At 45.5% G+C, this 19606-nt stretch overlaps 1 protein-coding gene and 1 long non-coding RNA gene across 5 annotated transcripts in view; one reads left to right on the top strand and one right to left on the bottom strand.

The window, feature by feature from the left end:
- Positions 1-19606, bottom strand: part of TSPAN18 (tetraspanin 18) — a 115950-nt gene that overhangs the window by 33040 nt on the left and 63304 nt on the right. The gene's annotated exons all lie outside the window — the stretch shown is intronic.
- LOC139796635 (uncharacterized) overlaps positions 1080-19606 on the top strand; it is a 521507-nt gene continuing 502980 nt past the window's right edge. The window contains exon 1 of one of the 2 annotated variants that reach the window (XR_011726073.1): positions 1080-1448. This is a non-coding gene — a long non-coding RNA (uncharacterized lncRNA). The remainder of the gene's footprint in view (positions 1449-19606) is intronic. The other variant, XR_011726072.1, reaches the window with a different exon arrangement.

Below are 19606 nucleotides of genomic sequence, written 5' to 3' on the forward strand. Positions count from 1 at the left end.
TGATTCTGGTTTTTAATCTCAACCACACAGGTTCCGGATAAGGTATTAACACTGACCCATCCAACTTTTTGCTACAGATATTTCTGATTAAGAAAGAGCAAGAAGGAGCAGGGAGGGAGCCATGGCCACAGCCTATGATAGAGCTTCAGATGTTCTGCAGGCAAACAGAGTTAATAAATCCTATAATCTTGGCAGACATGCTGCTAAATGTTCTCTCTGCTCTCAAAAGATGCACAATCTGAGAGCTCCAGGAGTGATCAGATTCCAGGCAGACAAAAGACCCTCGGCACAAGTCATACACGGGTGACAGGAGTAGAGGGACCAAGTCAGATCTGAGAGCCAAGACTCACAGCCTGGCTCCCAGATGCTTTTGCTTTCCCAATGGATAACAAACAGATACTGCATCAAGACACAAAATGTCATGCTGGTGAATTTGCTGCTCTTCCAACACCCCCTTTTTCTCTCCATCTGAACTTATTTTCCGAGGGCTTATTTCACTGCTCCCCTTCTTCTTACTCTTTTGTCCTTACACGTGGCAAGAGAAACATGAAAAGACAGCATGGCTGATTATTGTTAATGCATCTGAAAGTGCAGGCATTAAAAAGAGGGTGATATTCTGGAACATGCCACAGTTTTGCCTGCTATTCACACGGGCAGCTAATGATCACCCTAATAGCTTCTCCCTCTGAAGTCGTAATAAGCTTACAAATGAACACATTCAGCACATATTAAAAAGCAAGGGATGCTCCTTTGATTATAGCCCTTATGGAAATCCAAGTATTTGTTTAGGAGCTGTGGAGTGGCAATCAGGACACTCTGCTGGCTTTGGAGACACCTCCCAGTGCCATAGCAACTCAGCCACCCCTCCCAGCTCCAGTCCCAGGGAGCCTGGCTCCTGGCAGGCCAGCCAAGCAGCACTTCACCACTTCCAGGGATTAAGAAAGAAAAGGTGCCCAAGTAAACTTCTCCCACACTGATACCTCGACCAAGGGCAGCACAGAGAACAGCTCTGGTGATGGAGAGGAAGGAGCAGATGGCAGCAGATGGCACGTGTGGTACCCGGTCACACAGCTACTGAGCATCCCTCTCAGCATCCCCCTGCTCAGGGCTCTGCTTGGGGGCATCTACTGCAAGATGCAGGAAAAATTAGGAAACAAGGGGTATATATGTTGGAGTGCCCTGGAGGAGGCAAAAGCTTTATGTTGCTGAGGTGAGAATTTGGGGACTTCACCTCCATCAGGAGGGGATTCTCCCCCTCTGCTCTGCTCCTGTCAGACCCCACCTGGAGTTCTGGGTCCGGTTCTGGAGTGCCCAACATCAGAAGGACACAGAGCTCCTGGAAGGTGTCCAGAGCAGAGCCACTGGAATGCTCAGAGGGCTGAGCAGCTCCCTGGGAAGCCAGGCTGAGGGATTGGGGTTGTTGAGCCTGGAGAAGAGGAGGCTCCCAGGTGAGCTCAGAGCAACCTTCCAATATCTGAAGGGGCTCCAAGAAAGCTGGGGGAGGGCTTTGGACACGGGGGTTAGGGAGAGGACAAGGGAAATGGTTTCCAAGTGGGAGAGGGGAGATTGAGGTTGGAGATGAGGAAGAAATTTTTTAATTTGAGGGTGCTGAGCCCCTGTGCCAGGTTTCCCAGGGAAGCTGTGGCTGCCCCATCCCTGGCAGTGTCTCAGGCCAGGTTGGATGGGGCTTGGAGCAACCTGGGCTGGTGGGAGGTGTCCCTGCCCATGCAGGGGGTTGGCACTGGGGGAGCTTTAAGGGCCCTCCCAACCCAAACCAGTCTGGGATTTTATGATCACCACCTATACCACTTTCCCCACATCCTTCCACATACAGGGAGGGGAACTGAGTAACTTTACAGTAATCTCCTTACCACTCAACTGCTCAGAGGTTGATCTAAATCCCACTAATGTTGCTGACAGGCTTAAAACTTCTTCAGGGGAGAGATATACTTGCTTTCCCAAAATATTCCCTAAGCACAGGGCATCTGCAGCAGTCTCTTACAAGGGGAGAGACTTGAGGAGCAATTAATTTCTGCACACAGACAGCAGTTTCTGTGCTGCTGCTTGCAGAGAGCCTCAGTGGGGTGACTTTCACCCACCAAAACAGACAAAAATATCTTTTTTAGAAAGCTTGCACCCTCAACAAGCAGCTTCTGCTTTGCCTGAAAGGCCAGACCTTTGTATGGAGCAGCTATTTTCTACTTCTCCAGGAGCCTGGATGGGGTTAAAGCAGGGCAGCCACAGTAATACAGATATCTTTGTGTTGGAAGTACCCACAGTGCCTATTAGGAAGGCCATAATTGTAAGCAAGCATTTCTCAGAAAGGATATTTAAAGAGTCTCCCCAGGCAGGCTTTGTTTTAAGCATTGTGAGTTCTGAGGGGAAGGGATTGCATCTCTTGTTGCCAAGTGGTTTGGGGCCAGCAGCGTGGTTTTTTAGTGCTGCTGTGTTCTAAAAAACACTGAAAACAGCAGCAGGGAAAACTTCCCCATCAGCATTAGTTGCAAGCAGGCTGGGAATAGCCTGGGGCAAAACCTGAAGCAGCATCCATCATAATCAGAGACAGAAGAATTAGGATGCATTGACAGGGTACCAGAAGGACTCCTACAGAACCAAACCACCAAATTTAACCCTGGAGGTACTCTGGATGCTGGGGGATTTTCTTTTACTGATATTTTACCTGCTAGAAGTCAGGAGGCGGAAACTGAAGACAAAAAAACCCAACAAACCTCTAATTCAAATCAGGGGATGTGGAATAATTCCAATGTCAGTGAATGATGAAGGCATGAGCAGCACACATGCCTTAAAACAGTACAAAACCCAGGCTGGAGCTGGGCTGCTGACTGCCTGGCTTTTTGCACCCAAAAGAAGCAAGAACACAGCCTGACCCAATCTCCCAGTTCCTATTTTTACTAAATTTAGGCAACCTTCTCAGGGAGGACAGCAGAACCCAGCAGTAAAACCAGATCCAGGTTAAGCTCCAGGTCAGTCAGGACTGGGATAAATTGAGACTACAAAAATCACACCAGTTCTCAGTTTTTCACATACCTTTGCTCTGTCCCTTTTCTTGATCAGCATGAAATTTGAAAGAAACACTGCCTTTCAGCTTAAAAAAAAAAAAAAAAAAAAAAAAAAAAAAGGTCTCTTTTGAAAGTATCAAAACCAGGTTTGCAGGGCAAGCAGCCAAAGCAGCCCAGGTTTAGACTGAGAAAACACTGGGAACAACAGGATGGTCAAGCTATTCCCAGGACAGAGAGACATCCAACCTTTCCAGGGCTTTCTCCCAGTTAGGCTGCAGAGTTTTCCCAGCTCTGCATCAAGGACAAGAAAAGTTGTCCCATGTAACACAGCATTTAACAGCCTCTCCTCCCATCCTGTTGGGAGCAAGGAGAGAAGAATCTTTCTGGAGTCTCACTGTGCAAACACCTCTGATGCTAAATTTTATAACAAATTCCAAAACAAGTCCTGTGGTCACTGTTCTGCACATCTGATGATACCCAAACCACCTGCATCAGAACTTTAATACCACTTAAGCCTTAGACTGCTTTCCACAATATAATCTAAAGCCCCTTATGAGGATCAGGATCCTCTCTAATGCTGACATTGCTCTACTCCAGGGGTGTCATGGGGACCTTCTGTGGTCCCCTGTTCACAGACCTGGACAAATGAAGCTGGTGTGTCATTGTCACACACACCCACTGAATATTAACAACAGCAAAGCTTATGTGACACCTGTGGAGTCTGAGAGATTTAATTCAGTATCCTGTGAGAATGCCAGGCTGCTGGGGCTGGGCTTACACTACTGCCATTTGTGTGCTGGGATCCCAGAATCACAGGAATTTAGAGGTTGGAAGGGACCTCTAGGGATCATTGGGATCCCACCCCCCTGGCAGAGCAGGGTCACCTCCAGCAGTCCCACAGAACACATCCAGGTGGGGTCTGAATGTCTCCAGAGAAGGAGACTCCACCACCTCCCTGGGCAGCCTGGGCCAGGGCTCCCTCATCCTCACCCTGAAAAAATTCTTCCTAAGATTTATATGGAACCTCCCATGCTCCAGTTTATACCCATTGCCCCTTGTCCTGTCACTGGGCATCCCTGAGAATCACAGAATGTTTAGGTTGGAAGAGACCTCCAAGCTCATCCAGCCCAACCTTGCACCAACACCACAGCCAACTCCTAACCCATGTCCTTAAGGCATTTGGAGCTGGTCCTTTTCAAGGCCTCCAGGGATGGGGACTCCACCACCCTCACCCCAAAGAATTTCTTCCTCATCTACAACCTCTATCTCCCCTCTCCCACTTGGAAACCATTTTCCCTGACTGACAGAACCACCATCACTACCACCCCAAGTAGAGTCCTGCTGCTACTTCTCTCCCTCATAATTTCCACTGCTTCATATTTTGATTGAGGGGCTGTATTTTGTATTTTATCTTCCATTTCCTAACTCCCTCTCTCTTCCATTTCCTTACTTCCTCCCGCTCCTGCAGCAGTCTCGACACTGTTATCTGCACAATATATCACACACAATATTCTTTCTTTCTTTTTTTTTTTTTTTCTTTTTTTCCTGTCATCCTCCTTTTTCTCCAGAGTTGTCATTCAGCAAATCTGATTTTCCTCTAAAGCATCCAAACAAATCTGTGAGGCAAAAAGAAGAACTGAAGGAATAAAAAGAAACATCAAGCAAGTCCCTTTGAAACACTTTGCATATCTTCTAGGAAATACCAGCTCCTGAAATTAATATTTTGTTGAGATGACATCTCATATAAAACATTATCCTTTTGTTATCCCAGATTGAATCACTCAGGCGTCTCAGCTCATTTTTGGGGTAACACCCAGGATATTCTCCTGGTAAAGAAGGCAAGTGAGAGGTGTCCAGATAACTACAGAACCTATCAGTACCATTGAGAAAAATGTATTTCTATAAATCAATGTACTACCTCCAAGCCTATACCAAGCACTCCACTTAAATCTCTGCTATTGGCCCTGAAATCACTGCCTTCAACTGGATGATTGTTTTGTACAGAGATTTAAAAAAAAAAAAATATCAATTATAGGGCAGGATATTTTGTTAATGTCAGATCTCATGAAGCCATTTAACAGGGAAAAGTTACTACACTAGTAGATATGGTATCAACAATTAACCCAGAAAAAAAAAATATTTTAAGGCAGGTATTGATGCACAAGGGTTTATCTGAAGACTTTGAATACCTTCTTCAAAAAGTATGAGACATGTATACGAGTCACAGGCAAGGTAGGGAGGAATTTAGCACAGAATTCCTGTTTATTTTAAGGAGAATAACTGCAGGATTTAGCTCCTGGAGGCAGCTTTAAGCTGTGGTTACTCCCTCAGCTTTGCTTGGAGAGCTCCATTTTCCAGGCTGGCTGAAGTGGCTTAGAAAAACAAGGGAATTTATTTGCCTGGGGCAAAGGTTGCTTAACCTCCCTGGGTTTGACAATGTCTTTGCTCAGATTCTGCTTCATTTTTCCAACCACACAAGCAGAGCATGGCCTCATCTTCTGCTCCAACTGAGGCCACATTTTTCCAGTTGAAATAGAATTATTTGCCATGACTGCTGTTTATCCTCCCCTGCTGCAGCTGAAGGCTCAGGAATCAATTGAATGGAAACATTTTATCATGCAGGGGCTCTTCCCTTTTTAAAGATAATGGATCTACTCTTTTTTTTTTTTTTTTTTTTGTTAACATTTAAATGTAGAAACACCAGAAAAATAGATTCTTCCCCATAAACCATAAGCCATATTGGAGGAGGGGATCTTCCTACTTTAGCTGGGCAGGTGAAGACCTGAATTAGCAATGCTGCAGAGCACAGAATGAGACTTCTTAGCATCTGTTCACTACAAACAATGTCCAGCAAGAATTCTCAAATCAATACAGCTTATTCCAAATTTGAGAGAAAAAAAACAACACACCACCAAAAGCTTTTTATCCCACCAGTTTAAATATGGGCAGTAAGCTCTCCACAGTCATAAAAAATGTACCTGTGAACAAAAACAAACAAAAGAAAAAGCTCCATGTGGATATGACCCTGTGAGAGCATCTCCTATCAAACCAAGCATGCATTATTAATTACAAAGCTTACCAAATAAAACAGGGACTTGTAACAATTGGAAAAAGAGATAAAGACTGAGAGAATAAACTAACAAATGGCTATGGCAAAATAAATCATCCCCAGCTCATCCTCTGACTTCCCACCCAGCCCCAGAGGTTTTATCTCCAGTTCTCCAGATGCTTCAATGTCTGGCACCCCAACCAGTGAAGCTTGGGCAGTTTCTGCCACAAACCATCCCTGTGCCAAGCTGGGATGTCCTTCCACTTGGAAAACTGCTCCAGGAAAAAGGAGATGAGCACTGCAGGGTACCACCAGCCCCATCACTATGGAATTGCCTGGGCGAAAAAAAAAAAAAATCACTTCTTGCCCAAATCTGAGACCACCAGGAATGTTCGTGGCAAAGCAACAGATCCTAGGGAAGCAAACCCTGCCCTGGGGGTATGTGAGAGCACCTGGGACAGGCTCAGAGCTCTGAAAAAGCTGCAAGTTTCCAGGTCAGTCCTGAAAAGAAACCTTCCAGGAGGACATCCCTGCACAGCAGCAGCAGCATCCCGACTCAGCCTGTAGATTTTGGAGCCTCAACCCTTCACTGAGCCTGTTTTTTTTTCAAAATATTGAGGATAGATGATAACAATCAAGAGCAAGATCTTTTTTGCCTTCAGAGTTCAAAAGAAGAGCACAGTGATGGGGACTTGACAGACCTCAGATATTCCATGACCCACTCGAGCTCAGGCTCTGAGGTTTTTTTATCCCAAGGCTCAGAACAAAGCCCGTGCAGCTCCTCTGAAGTGACTCTGCTGGCATTAATGCCAAGGACAAAAAAGGGGACAGCAAATGGTTTGCTAATGAACTCTGATTCTGAGGTGTGTTATGAAGAGTGGGCAGAGTTATATTAGTAATGGTAACTGAGGTCACTGCCACAGTGCTGGTTGATCTTTAAGGAAAAACGGGGTGAGGTGGGAATAACTGAGGGGGGAAAAAAAAGAAAAGAAAAAGAAAAAAAAAGAGGAAAAAAAAAGAGAAAAAAGAAAAAGAGAAAAAATAAAAACTAGAAAAAAAAGATTAAAAAAGAACAGGAAAAAAGAAAAGAGAAAAAAGAAAAGAAAGAAAAAGTAGAAAAAAGAAAAAAAAGGAATAAAAAGACAGAAAAAATAGAAAAAAAAGAAAAGAAAAAGAAAAAAGAAAAAAGAAAAGAAAAAAGAAAAAAAACCAAAGAAAAAAAATTGAAAAAAAGTAAAAATAAAAAAGGAAAAAGGAAGAAAAAAGAAAGAAAAAAAAAGGAAAAAAGAGAAAAAAAAGATAAAGAAAAAAATTGAAAAAAAAAAGAAAAGGAAAAAGGAATAAAAAAGAAAAAAAAGAAAAAATATAAAGAAAAAAATAGAAAAAAAAGGAAAAAAAGAAGAAAAAAGAAGAAAAAGGAAAAAAAAGAAAAAAAAAAGAAAAAAAAAGAGAAAAAAAAAATAAAAGAAAGAAAAAAAAGCAAAACTGTTCTGGTCTGGTACAAGTGTGCCCATATGCTTATGATTATATCTGTCTATATGCTGGAGATGTCTAAGCTAGAGCTATTGAATATTTAACCTTAGAAATGGGAGCTGCATTGTCTCTTGCCTTATTAACACCCCTCTGTACCTCCCATTAACTCTAATTAGTGCTAACAGGGGGTTCACATAAATACCTCCATAATTAATATCCAGGGGAGTACTGGTCTAACACAGAGAGAGGATGTAATGCCAAGTTCCTTCTCCAGGGTTAAACCCCCAGCAGCCCTTCTGTCTCCCATTTCTTTCCCTTTTTTAACAGCCCTAAATCAACCCCACCAAGCCCAGTTTCCCACTCCAAGTCTTGCAGCAGGAGTCACAGCACCTGTTCTTATTTATACAGAATAAAACCAGGTAATAAAGTGACACCTATTAGACCTGTTAACTTCTGTTTGCTTGCTCCTGGAAAGATGCTACACCACCTTCTAACCATCATCCTCTTGCCTTCCAGCTTCACGGGGGAAGAGCAGTGTTTCCATCCCAGCTGAAGAGAAGTAACTGTCAATTAACAAAGCCAGGAGCAAGCCAGCTTACAGCACCAACCTCAATTAGCCTTATTAATGCCATTATCCCACCCCCAGTGTTGATAGACTCAGCTTTATCCCTAAATCAGGTATTATTAGCAACCCATTATGTCTGGAAATGAGAAGAGATCATAGAATTGGCTGGGTTGGAAGGGACCTCAGAGCTCATCAAGTCCAACCCTTGATCCACTCCCCCCGTGGTTCCCAGCCCATGGCACTGAGTGCCACATCCAGGCTCTTTTGAAATATCTCCAGGGATGGAGAATCCACCCCTTCCCTGGGCAGCCCATTCCAATGGCTGATCACCCTCTCCAGAAAGAAATTCTTTCTAATGTCCAACCTAAACCTCCCCTGGCACAACTTGAGACCTCTTGTGCCCTCTTGTCTTGCTGAGAGTTGCCTGGGAAAAGAGCCCAACCCCCCCCTGGCTCCAACCTCCTTTCAGGGAGTTGGAGAGAGTGATGAGGTCTCCCCTGAGCCTCCTCTTCTCCAGCCTCAACACCCCCAGCTCCCTCAGCCCTTCCTCACAGGAATTCTGCTGGATCCCTTCCCAGCCTCCTTGCTCTTCTCTGGACCTGCTCCAGCACCTCAATCTCCTTCCTGAGCTGAGGGGCCCAGAACTGGACACAGGACTCAAGCTGTGGCCTCCCCAGGGCTGAGCACAGGGGCAGAATCCCTTCCCTGGACCTGCTGGCCATGCTGTATAATGCACCTTTTATTGGGCTTCTGTCTCCAGCCCCAAGCTTTTCATTGAAAAGCATTAAGAGATTCCTTCCAGCCAGGGGTCATTTGCTAGCACTGAGTCTCACTCTTTGCTCCCATCATAAATAAGAGATTTTTCCATCAAACTTGTGCAGTCCTGGAGCTGAGGAGATGGATAAATTGCATTTAGTTGGGGGAGTATCCTCAGGGAACCAGGGGATCACTCTGCTCTCTCCCCAGTGAGTTGCAAATACTATTTTTAAAAACTTTCTGATGCTGAAGCTTTTGCCAGAGGCTTCACTGGGGGACAAAAAAAAGAACAGAGAGTGACAGGGAAAGGTGGTGCAGGAACAGGACAAATCCCCACTGGTGCTGCCAAGCATGGAAAATCTGACCCACATCCAAATCCTCTGTGCCCTCCCTACACTTTGGGGCAGCTCCAGCAAGAAAACACAGGCAGGCACCAGTCCCACTAAAATTAAGAGGTGTTTAATGGATGATTTAAAAAAAAAAATAATCAAATTGTGTATTTTTCATCTCTCCTCTACTGGCCCCATGTAGCAATAAAGAAGAGACATCCCCCAAGACTCACCTTATATCAGAACTGGACATTTTTTGGCTTTGCTTTGTGAAAACAAACTTTTTAAATTTTCTTTGCTCTCTGCCTTGGGGAATTAGGGACTCAGGCAGGATCCTAAAGACTCAGTGGGATTTATTCTTCATGCTTCTTCATGAGGGTGTTGGGGTTTTTCTGTTGTTGTTCAGGCCCCTGAGCTTATTAGTGCAGCTCCACTTGGAATAAGATTTTCACTAAACCACTCTTCCTCCCCCTGTTTTTCCTTACCAGTTCATAGGGGGATCATGGTGAGGTTATTTTTCAGGAAAGCAAGGGATAGGAAAGCAGTCTGAGGGTGCTGCAAAGGGGACAGAATTTGATGTACAAATCCCTTTGCCATTATTCCCTTCTCAGCTCCTTTGATCCAAGAAGAGGATCACACCCAGCTCACAGCTCTGGCCACCCTCGTGTGGCTTTGTTTGCTTCTATCTCAAGCACCCAAATCTCCCCTCTTCTGGTTCCACACTCCACCCAGGCTCTTCTGAAAGACTGAAGGAAAAAAACCTTGTTTTGTTCAGTTTTGATTCACTAGAGGAACTTTTCTCCATCCACACAACTCTCCTCAGAAAAGGAAAATGGAATTCTCTTCCCCAGAGCTACAGAACCAGCAAAGATTTTAGCTGTAAGTCAGTCTGACCAAACACAGAACATTTCATCCCAAATAATAGGTTGCTTTTTGAATGTATTATTAATGCTAGGCTATTTTTGTGCAATAATCTGAAGCAGTGGAAATCTATTCAACAGCAGCAGAAACAAGAAGGGAAACTCTGTGTTACCTCTTAAAATATTGGTCTCTCCTCCTCCACCCTGTTTATCCTCTTGGCATTCAAAAATGCACAGTGAAAAGAAAACACAGTGAAGGAAAAGTAACTTGTAAAATTAGGCTTTAAAATCAGGCTTGCAAAGTAACAGCTCCAAAATGAGGTGAAATCCTGAGCAAAGAGCTGCCTAGGCATTTTACTAGGAATTGGAATGAATGTCCAAGGAAGGGTTTGAGGAAATCTGAGTTGATTGAAACTTCTGGCTACTCCCAGAAGTGCTGTTTCAGTGTCTTGCCAGCAAGCTGACAAAGATACCAAAATAGAGAGCAAGAGGGGATCAGGCAGGCCCAGGGAACAGAGAGTTTATGGGAAAATAGCTCTGATCTTTTCTTCATTACCAGCCAACCCAGTGAAGATGTTCTCTGGCTATGCTGGATACCCTGTCAGCTTTACCCTGGGGTGTGCAAAACACCAAACCCTACAGGTAATAAATGTGGCATCAAGAGATGGGTATCATCTGAAGGAATTTCCTGTCCCTAGCTCTTTTGTTTTTTTTTTTCCTTTTCCCCAGCAGAAACTGAAATGATAAAAAAAAAAAAGTTTAACTGCAAATTATTTCCAAGGCAGCTAAGCCAGAAGCTGCAAACATGAGCTCTGACATGTATTTTATAACTCCTTGAAACTTTTTTACAAGAAAACTCACCCACCTCACCCTTTACAGCTTTCCTTTTCCATTTAGCTAAAAAGAGATTTCCTTGCAAGTAGGAACGGGGTGCCAGGGTCCCAGGGAAACCTTCTGCTTATCCAGGGCTGCTGAGCCATGAAGTGCTGACAGATAAACAGCTGCTTGGGTTCTGAAATTACAGAAAATAAAAATCCATCCTCCTGCAAAGGCAACTCTCTGAATAGCATTTCTGGTGGCATTGGGGTTGGGGGAATCATCCTTTCATTTCCTGTCTTTCTGCAGGATGGAACATCAGGGATTTCCTGAGAGTTGGCTGCATCCTCCAGATGGAGCCTGCATCTGGGATCTGGGAATTTCTTTCACTCTGGGGAGGGAAAATTGTGGCCTCATTTTCCCTCATTGGAGGGAAAAAAATTGGCCTCATTTTAAGACTCAAAACCGGGCATTTTGGGGTATTCCTGTGAAGCCAGGATGGAAATTATTATCAAAATAAGAAAGTTTTAAGGAAGTAGTATGGGTGTTGGGCCTTAACCTGGGACACAGAAGATCCAGGCTGACATTCCTGGTTTTCCCAGTTCTCAGCAAGGAGCACAAGCAAACCTCATTGCTAGGTTATTAACCTAAAGAGTTCACCAGGCCAAACTCAAGTGCTTCTTGGAGAAGTTGTCTTACACTGAAAGAGATCAAGATTTATTATTTTTTTCCTATTTCTTTTTTTTCCTATTTTTTTCCTATTTCTGTGCATAAAACTACAGCAGCCTTTCTATTTTTGGACCACAACAGCAAAGACTCTCCCTAAAATTTCAAAATATGATACTTGCCTCATCAGATAGATGAAAGAGAACACAACTTGTTTTTTTTTCCCCAGTAAAGAGGTAGCTGAGTAGCAATGATTCCTTACTATTTCACTAAATATTCAATGTTTCCTTGCCATTCAAGCACATCTGAGCTCACAGGTAAGAATCTCAACCTCCATTCTGTCTCTTAAAGCTCCTTCAAGCTCATATAGTTCCTAAAAATGTTATTCCACTCTTCCTTTCAGCAGTACCCAGAGTCCTTCCTATCCACTCATTCCTTCTATCCACTCATTCTCTCCAAATTATGCAGCCCTTCTGCCTCCTGTCTCTATCAGGATTAACTAAAAAAATCAGGAATAATCAGGAATAATTAAAAAAAAATCCAGGAAAAGAAAGGGGTGTGTTTTACTTTTAAACACCTTTTTTTGTGTGTGTGTAATGTGCTTAAGCCAACAGGTCAGAGGGATATCAATAGCAAAATCTGGTTTTGATAGAACAGTTTATTGATACCCTTTATTTAGTGTGTAGTTGGGTTTACCTAAACAAATGAGATGGTAAAACATCTCACAAATGTATTTATGAAGACAGGAAGAGAGCAATGAACAATTTGTTTATTTGTCTTGTTATACAAGACAAAAACCTTGTTCCAGCCTATAGCCATTTTATTTCTAACTTCCTTATAAAAAAGAAGGGCTTCTCCTTTCTGCCTCCAGCACATCCTAAGCCTCTGGGAAGTTTTACTCCCTGACAATCAGTGGCTTTGTGTGCACATTTTCATACATATATATATATGTATATATAGGTCTCTATTTAAGCACACAGAGCCAAGACAAAGCAGATTTTGAACTTCAGGAGTTCAGTGAGCTGCATCTTTCATCCTCTGCCCCTCCTCATGGGTGTGCAAATGGACATACTGTGAACTACAACATCAGAACACACTTGTGCCACCAAGCACTTGGCACTCATTTTGCAGAGAAATAAAAGTTTTCATAAATAGTATTTTTGGAAGACTTAGGAAAAAAATTGCTAAAAGTTTCCTGACCTTCTACCTTTCAGTTTTCCAACAAGTTTTGTCTCTAACACCAGCTCAAAGTCAGGTGCTGATCTCCATCAGCAATGAGGATGAAGCCAATCTTCATGTGGGACAAACTTTCTCCATTTTTGAGCTCCATGATAGAGAGATTACAACAACACCATTACAGTAGTATCTTTTTAAAAGCCCAACATGGACTCCATCTAAGACCAAACCCAGAGGAGAGGTCACTGATCTCAGTGTGGCCTTGCTCAGGTGTTCAGTTCCCCCAGGGCTGCATGATTTGTTTTCTCACCTTATATTAAAATTGAATGTATTTCTTCTTGGATCAGACAGCATTTCTGCCATGCAGGTTTCCACTGCTTCAAACAAGAAGATCCTGGCTTGAAGATATTTAAAAATCAGTGCCATGGGCTGAAGACCACCGGGGGAGTGGATCAAGGGTTGGACTTGATGATCTCTGAGGTCCCTTCCAACCCAGCCAATTCTATGATTCTATGATTATCAGAGATCTCCCATGCTATCTCAACCTAAAGGTTAATTACCTTGACTTCACAAACCTTCCCAAGTGCTGTTTCATAGAATCATAGAATCATAGAATTAGCTGGGTTGGAAGGGACCTCAGAGATCATCAAGTCCAACCCTTGACCCACCGGTGCGGTTGCTAGACCATGGCACTGAGTGCCACATCCAGGCTCTTTTTAAATGTCTCCAGGGATGGAGAATCCACCACCTCACCGGGCAGTCCATTCCATTGCCTGATCACCCTCTCCGTAAAAAAATTCTTTCTGATATCCAGCCTAAATCTCCCCTGGCACAACTTAAGACTGTGTCCTCTTGTCTTGTTGAAAGTCGTCTGGGAAAAGAGACCAACTCCCACCTGGCTCCAACCTCCTTTCAGGGAGTTGTAGAGAGCGACGAGGTCTCCCCTGAGCCTCCTCTTCTTCAGGCTGAACAGCCCCAGCTCTCTCAGCCTCTCTTCATAGGGCCTGTGCTCGAGTCCCTTCACCAGCCTGGTTGCCCTCCTTTGGACCTGTTCCAGGACCTCGATATCCTTCCTGAACTGAGGGGCCCAGAACTGGACACAGTACTAGAGGTGAGGCCTCACTAGGGCTGAGTACAGGGGCAGAATCACTTCCTTGGACCTGCTGGCGACGCTGTTCCTGATACAGGCCAGGATGCCATTGGCCTTCTTGGCCACCTGGGCACACTGCTGGCTCATGTTCAGCTTCCTGGCAATCCAGACTCCCAGGTCCCTTTCTGCCTGGCTGCTCTCCAACCACTCTGTGCCCAGCCTGTAGCACTGCATGGGGTTGTTGTGGCCAAAGTGCAGGACCCGGCACTTGGCCGTGTTGAACCTCATCCCGTTGGAATCAGCCCAACTCTCCAGTCTGTCCAGGTCCCTCTGCAGAGCCCTCCTGCCTTCTGGCTGGTCCACACAAGTTTAGAACAGCCCAGTGCTCTCCAGACACATACAGCAAAACCAGTGTATTACACCAGCTCCTACCCCCAATTTCAAGTAACTGAGCTTAAAAATTTTGTGTTGACTGATCCTACTTAGCAGAATTCTCAAGCACAGATCCTATGAGGAGAGGCTGAGGGAGCTGGGGGTGTTGAGGCTGGAGAAGAGGAGGCTCAGGGGAGACCTCATCACTCTCTCCAACTCCCTGAAAGGAGGTTGGAGCCGGGGGGGGTTGGGCTCTTTTCCCAGGCAACTCTCAGCAAGACAAGAGGGCACAAGAGGTCTCAAGTTGTGCCAGGGGAGGTTTAGGTTGGACATTAGAAAGAATTTCTTTCTGGAGAGGGTGATCAGCCATTGGAATGGGCTGCCCAGGGAAGGGGTGGATTCTCCATCCCTGGAGATATTTCAAAAGAGCCTGGATGTGGCACTCAGTGCCATGGGCTGGGAACCACGGGGGGAGTGGATCAAGGGTTGGACTTGATGATCTCTGAGGTCCCTTCCAACCCAGCTAATTCTAGGATTCTAATTCACAGCCATTAACTCATGTGCTGCATGACAGGGTGTCCTGCCAGTAACATCCTGACATGTGCTCAGCCAAGGAGAGAGGAGAAAAAGTCCTTGCAGTGCAGTTAGCAGAGGAATAATGCATGACTTGGGCAATTGCTGTCACCCAGCAGTGGTGTGCATGAAGTGCAAAGAGCATTTTCATGTTTGGGAGGAAAGAGTTTTAAAATATTCAGCAGTCACTGTCATCTTCATCTCGTTCTCAGCCCCAGGGAAGGGGCTCCAATGCCCCCTTGCCAGGAAGGCTCCTTGGCAGCAGCTGGAGTGGGAGCAGCAGCAGGAGGCTCCCAACAAGGCTGTGGAATAAAATGCTTATTCAAGAGACAGCACAAGGGCTGGTTTGCTAAGTGGAATGAAGCACCTCACCCTGCAGGAGCCCTTGGATCTCTCCACTGAGCAGCTGGGCTGCACTTTGCTCCTATCGGTAATAATAAAGAGAAATTAAAAATAAGGATAGCAAAGGAAAAGGAAAGCTTGAGCTTGCAAGCTGCATCAGGTGGACTCAATGCTCCTGCCTCAATTTCCCCCCACCCCCTCTCTCACCACAGCCCCCCCCCTGCTCTGGCAGGGCTTGCTGGGGGGCTGAGATGCAGGGCTGCTCCGTATCCAGGCAACGAGCATCCCTGAGGCTCTGCAATGCACAGGAGGAGCAGCTGGGGCAGGGACTCCCCCAAACAAGACAGAAGAAGCTTTTCCATTTCTAAAGAATGAAGGCAAAGAGTAAAGCAAGATCTAAGCTACCTTCTGACAATGAAAGCCCATTTTCCCTGAGACTCCCAGTTTTCCCAGCACAGCTCGCTGGGAAGGTGCCAGGAAGAGCCCACAAAACTCCCTGTGACTTTTTCTTTTATTTCTCAGTGCTGTGAATGTTCTCACCTAGATCCACCTCCTCCCACTGGAGGAACTTTCCAGGTTTATTAGCAACCCAGAAGCAATAGTCTCAATTCTCAGAGCTGTGTTTTGGCCAGGTAAAACCTCCCAATGGACATGCACCCCTCTCACCAGGCTTCAAGGATGGTCTGTGGGAGGAAAGGTCAGCTGAGAATAAATAATCCATCAATTCTTATATTCAGAAGAGGAGAAAGTTCTTCGGCAGCCAGGGGATAAACTCCTCATGGCAAGGAGGTGAGTGGGAGTGTCACCAGAAACTGCAGTGACATCCAGATAGCAGTCACAGTGCTTTGGGCAGCCTTGGTCATGATGCCCCACTCTCCTCCTCTGTACAACTCTTGTTACAAAGGTTGGGATACTCTCACTCTGGCAGAGGTTCAGAATTTGAGGGAAGACCAAAGAACACCAGGAACTAAGCAAGCAATGGGTAAAAGCCCCCAGAAACATCATCCCTGAGCATTTTCAATTCAAAGATGACCTGCAGGCCACTGACATTCAAAATATTAAATTGCAGAGGATGAAGCTATTTGGCAGAGAGCTGGAAGAATACTTATAAAGCTTCTGTAGCATTCAGCTGCCTCCCAAGCAGTTGTTGGGGCTGCCATAAGGACACTGCATCATTGTAGATAAACAGGAAAAAATGATTGTTAATAAAAGAAATGAATGGCAAATTGCTGCAATAAGATGCTCAGATTCCAACCAGATTTAATTCCAAGAAACTCTGGGTCATAATGGCCCTTTCCCACCTTATTTGATGCTTTGTCATCATTTGAGGCTTTCAGCCATTAACATTGCTCATGAGACAACACCAGAAAGCAAACACAACAGATATTTTCCCCTTCCTTGTTGTCACAGCACTGATTTATTACCCAGAAAGGATTTTTTACTTTCTTTCACCATGACTGGAAAGGTTGAGCAATCACTACTTAGGGGTGCATGAGATGCTCAGAGCAGGAATCCCTCTCTCGGGAGCTTGGGAGGTCTCTTGGCTCCTGCTGTAATCGCAGCTCCCTGCTTCTGCCTTCCCTCCTCTTTTAGCAATTTCTACAGCTTCACTGCCTTGGCAAAAGGATTTTTTTAATTTTTTCCCTTTCTAGTAGTGACAGCCCTTTTAGGAGACAGCCCAGTATCAAGTTACTCATTAAAAGAGGTAAAAACTACCTCCCTGGAATAAAGTGTCACCTCCAGTTGAACTCTGGGGAAATATAAGGGAAAAATAAGCACACTTTTGCTCTTTTGTGAGCAACTTGGAACATCAGCAAGAACTGAGCCATGTGTCCATTATCCAGGTGTCCTCAAAGTGATGAATTCATAGCACACAATTCCCACAGCTGATGGGAAGGGCAGCTCCAGTGCCAGAACAGCCCCTTTGCAGCACAGGGGGTTACTGCCAAGCCAGTTACACCAATTTACAACAATTTCCATAAGAAATGTGAGCTGAGACCTGGACACCAGTTCAACCCCAGCTCCCCCATGATTCACTCAGAGGGAAGGCAAAGGGCTCTAACTTTTATATTTAACAAGCTTTCTCCTAAAAAAACCCATACACATATAAAGACTGCTGTGAAGCACAGAAATCACAGAATCTGCTGAGCTGGAAGGGACCCATCAGGATTCCCAAGTCCAACTCCTGTCCCTGTGTAGGGCACCCCAAGAATCACACCATGTGCCTGAGACCATCATCCCAATGCAACCTTTAGAGTCTTTCTCTCATTAACACATCCTTTTAGCAAAAAGTCCTTTGCAACAGAGAATCATAGACTGGTAGGGGTTGGAAGGGAGGTCACTGAGTCCAACTTTTTCCCCTGCCAAAGCAGGGCAGGTCACACAAAGCCACATCCAGATGGGTCTTGAGAGTCTCTAGGGGTGGAGACCCCATCACTCTCTGCCCAGCCTGTTCCTGTCCTCCATCACCCTCACAGTAAAAAAGTTCTTCCTCACGTTGAGCTGGAACTCCCTGTGTTCCAGTTTGTGTCCATTGCCCCTTGTCCTGTCACAGGGCACCACTGAAAAGAGACTTTCCCACTCTTCAGATATTGATAAACTTTTCTAAGGTCCCCTCTCAGCCTTCTCCCCACTCAGGAGCCCCAGGGCTCTCAGCATCTCCCAATAGGACAGATTTTGGCTGTCTTAGGAGATGTTGGTTGAACATTGCCTCAGGAAAAGCAAGGAGACAGCAAGCAGGGGGCTGTGGCAAAGCTCAGTTGCCTCCAAAAACCTGGAGGCAGAGGAAAAATTAAGGAAGAGGGGAGGAAGGGGGAGGCAGAGATGTGGCACCAGTGCAGAGCTGAAGCATGGAGGTCCTTGCTGAGATAAGGAGTGCTCCAGATCAGAGGTGACAGCAAAATTCAAGGGGACAACTAAATCCTGACCTAGGAAACCACTAAGCACACTTCAGCAGAGCCCCTACCACCTCCAGCTTCTTCTACAACTTTAGACACCCATTTAAGGTCTTTGGAGAAAACAGGCCAGATGGCTGAGCCCATTGCAAGACCAAACTCCTCTGCCTGGTGCTAGAGTGTGAAAACCCATCCCTCCTTCAGAAACTAAACCCCAAATGAGCAGCACTGACAGACACAACAGAGCACCTCTGATGAAGGAGGAACCCAGAGTGATGCTGATTGATTCCCAGAAGCAGTAATGAAGGATGTGCCTGGGACTGGGACTGTCCCCTCAGTTCAGGAAGGAGATTGAGGTCCTGGAGCAGGTCCAAAGGAGGCAACTGGGCTGGTGAAGGGATCCAGCACAGATCCTATGAGGAGAGGCTGAGGGAGCTGGGGGTGTTGAGGCTGGAGAAGAGGAGGCTCAGGGGAGACCTCATCACTCTCTCCAACTCCCTGACAGGAGGTTGGAGCCGGGGGGGGTTGGGCTCTTTTCCCAGGCAACTCTCAGCAAGACAAGAGGGCACAAGAGGTCTCAAGTTGTGCCAGGGGAGGTTTAGGTTGGACATTAGAAAGAATTTCTTTCTGGAGAGGGTGATCAGCCATTGGAATGGACTGCCCAGGGAAGGGGTGGATTCTCCATCCCTGGAGATATTTCAAAAGAGCCTGGATGTGGCACTCAGTGCCATGGGCTGAGAACCACGGGGGGAGTGGATCAAGGGTTGGACTTGATGATCTCTGAGGTCCCTTCCAACCCAGCCAATTCTAGGATTCTATGGTTCTATGACAGCAGCCCTGAGCAGTGCCTAAAAAGCTCTACAACCCTGCTGAGACCCCCCCAAAACCCTGCACTCAGACCTCCCTGCCTGAGAAGCCTATTGCAACCAGTTCTGCACTACAGCCTGGGTCCCTGCTCTAAAAATTCCCTTACAGCATCTCCTCCCTTTTCAGCCAAGCTCAGACCTCAAACCTGGAGGCACCTCCAGTCTGTGCACAATGGGCTCTACCCAAAATTCCTCAGCATCAGCATCATTTGGCATGGGGAGGAGGGAGCTGCTCCCTGGGGACCTGGGATAGAGGCAGGAGAAGCAAAATATCATCCTGGGGAGGCTTCAGAGAAGCTGTTGCTGGGGCTGAGGGTGGGCATTTAAATCCTCAGGGACAGCATAAAAGAGAATCAGTGAAAAAAACTTTTAATGCTAACTGAGAGCACTCACACTTTATTCCTTGATGTGCAGGGGCTCAAGAGGTGGGTGGGAAAAGAGGCACAAAAAAAGCTCCATCCAAGAGGCTACCTGCAGCTAGAAGCAACAAGAGCCACTCCCCAGCCCCAGCAAGAGTAACATCCTCATGGTTATTTTCCTGCCAAACCATCCCTGAACTCTTCCAGCAATAGAGCACAATTTTTACATCAGGAAAACCCAAGAAAAATCTACTCTGCATCAGAATCATCAGAAAGAACACAGCAAGCTGATGAACAGATTTTGCTGGGGGGTGACAACACAAAAACCCAAACAAAACCCAAACCCAGAATGGGGAAGAATCACCTCACTCTGCACTGGAAGATTTTTTTTCTTCTGAAA

The sequence above is a fragment of the Heliangelus exortis genome, chromosome 5, assembly GCF_036169615.1.
Source record: "Heliangelus exortis chromosome 5, bHelExo1.hap1, whole genome shotgun sequence".
Taxonomy (NCBI): Eukaryota; Metazoa; Chordata; class Aves; order Apodiformes; family Trochilidae; genus Heliangelus; species Heliangelus exortis.